We start from the raw sequence: 2612 nt of genomic DNA on the forward strand, positions 1-2612 counted from the left end.
CCCACTAATCTCACTTCGTGGTACACACCTCTATTGAACTTTCTTTGTTCAACAACAATTTTAAGAATTATCCATTGATGAGTTGCTTTGGAGCTGCAGCTTTTGTACTTTGCACTCTATGGTTCAGAACTACAGAGGTTCCGTAATCTGTAGTTTTGGCTGAAAAAAATGCAAAAAAAGAGGAAGTGTTCCAGGAAGGACTAGTAGTGTTAAGTCATCTTTGCACCGCAGTATTAAGTTCAGTTTTCTGTCATTGATAAATGATACAGAGCAGCCTTGGTGTCAGCCATGGGGAGCAAACAGAGAAACATTTGCCATTTGGCCATGGGTAAGACCAATATTACAAAATTGTATTTGGAAAGCAGCAAATTTAGCAGCTGTATGGTATAGTATAGACATGAAGTCTCTTGAAACTAACTTTCAACTTCAGTTTTTCAGTATAAAGATTCTTGTCTTTACTTAAAGATGCTGTAAATGACATTCAGAACATTAATATAGCAGTAAACAGTTATTTGCTATGTGAAGATATAAAGGCGTTCTGTGTGTGTTGTTATCCGAGCTTCTCTATTCTTTGATAAATATATCCTTTCATATCATAATCATGATTTGATAGCTTGTTCGGTTGTGCGTGCATGTTAGTCCTTGTGAGTCCCTCCCTTTTAAACAGTTGAATGGGCAGAAAAATGTGTTGCTAGAAACTGAATTTAAATAATTTAAGTTTGAATTTGAATGGCTTAACGTGCATGGTTGCTTTGATAAACTGAACCTCATAAGCATTAGTGATGTGCGGAATCGATATTTACGATCCCAACGTCTCCTGCTCTAGTATCGATTCTCAATAAAAAATTCTGTAATTTGGAGTGAGTTTTTATGTTATCATAAGTAACTTGTTGTCACCAGAAAAGTCTAATTATATCTGGTTAGGGGAAGGAACTACTTCTCCTTCCGCCGGTCAGTTGTGTGTGCACTGCGGCTCTGTGACGGAGCCGGCCGCTGCAGCAGCAACCCTTCTTTAATTTCCCGCTACGAAGAAGACTGCAGTCTGCACAGGAGTGTGTGGAAAGACAGTGAAATACAGTGGTAACACTACAAACCTCGCTAAACATCTGAGTCATAAGAGTGAATATGATGATATAATATAGTGTCAGTCTGAGGAGGAGGTCCAGGGCGAGAAGATGCAAGGTGCTAGGGCGAGACAGACTTCAATCAGTGAGTCATTTGGCAGCAGCGGCAGAAGTTATCCAGGTACAGGGAGATAGCGTGATAGTCGCGTTATCACTGACTGTGGTAAAGTTATTCACGTCTGTTAAGGCTTTAGTTTTTTAATGTTCAAGAGTTCCTCGGAATCCCAGCATTCTTACAAGCTAACAGAAAGCAGTTTGTTCTGAGATTTTCTTTATAATTAAATATATATGAGAGTAGTTTATTGTCTTGTCATTATGCAGCTATAATTTGGTTTTGGTAAGCCCACAGCCTACTTTTTTACTTTACTTTAAACTAGTTGTCACATCACACTACAAATAAAATACGTAAAAAGTATTGGTATTGGTATCGGCAATACCAGCCTGGGTATTACTTGGTATCGCACATCACTAATAAGCATAATTTCAAATTTAATTTGTTAGGAAGTGGAATGTAATGTTATGAAATTGAATTCAATATAATTGAATAATTGAAAATGTTACTCTCACTATACTTTCACAATACTTTCACATTCAGTTTACTGAGACACACAACCGGTCAATAAGGGCAATGAAGTGCACTTTCACACAACTTTGGTCTGTGTATGTTTGGATACTTTGTTTATTGGATTAAATCCAAAGTGGCAGAAACCCAACTTTCCACAAGCTTTATTTATGTCTTAAAGCTTGTTGAATTTATGAGCCTCAGAGATCAGTTTTTTCTCTTTCTCTCTATAGTCTATTTTCTCTTGAGTTCAACTTCACCTGCTGCAGGTCAGTCAAGTCTATGGTGTAATGCTTACAATCCTTTTAGTTTTCAGTTTACATTCTTTGCAAACTACTTAAATATTGTATGTTATTTCTTATGTGTCTGACAGATGGTCAGATCAGATTAACTGGGTCTGGGTCTACTCTGTGCTCTGGAAGAGTTGAAATATATTACAACAACACCTGGGGAACAGTCTGTGATGATGATTGGGACTCAGATGATGCTAAGGTGGTTTGCAGAGAGTTGGGCTGTGATACGGCAATGAGTGCCCCTCATTCATCAGCCTACTTTGGTGAAGGAACCGGAGAAATTTGGCTTGATGATGTGGCCTGTTCAGGAAGTGAGAGGTCTCTAACTCAGTGTAAGCACGAAGGATTTGGGAAACACAACTGTGAACATGGAGAGGATGCAGGTGTTGTCTGTTCAGGTGAGAAGATTTTTGGATAAAATGTTTTGAATAAATGTATCCTTTTCTATAGACACCTCTGTCACTCCAATGCAGAGATGGAAAAGAGCTGGTAACCACAGCATGCTTTTAGAATTAGAAAGCAGAACAAGTGTGAAATGTTGCTAAAACAACAGAAACTGTTACTTAAACTGTAATGTAAGGGAAGCAGTGTAGTGGTTGATCAATATCATACTCACAGTCTTGTAAGGAATGT

General features: G+C 38.1%; 1 long non-coding RNA gene across 1 annotated transcript; it reads left to right on the forward strand.

The window, feature by feature from the left end:
• The first annotated feature begins 281 nt into the window (after window positions 1–281).
• LOC114570003 (uncharacterized) lies at window positions 282–2138 on the forward strand. Its single transcript, XR_003694444.1, has 3 exons — window positions 282–328; window positions 1920–1955; window positions 2060–2138. It is a non-coding gene; the product is annotated as an uncharacterized LOC114570003 (long non-coding RNA).
• Window positions 2139–2612: the final 474 nt, after the last annotated feature.

The sequence above is a fragment of the Perca flavescens genome, chromosome 15 (genome assembly GCF_004354835.1).
Source record: "Perca flavescens isolate YP-PL-M2 chromosome 15, PFLA_1.0, whole genome shotgun sequence".
NCBI lineage: Eukaryota > Metazoa > Chordata > Actinopteri > Perciformes > Percidae > Perca > Perca flavescens.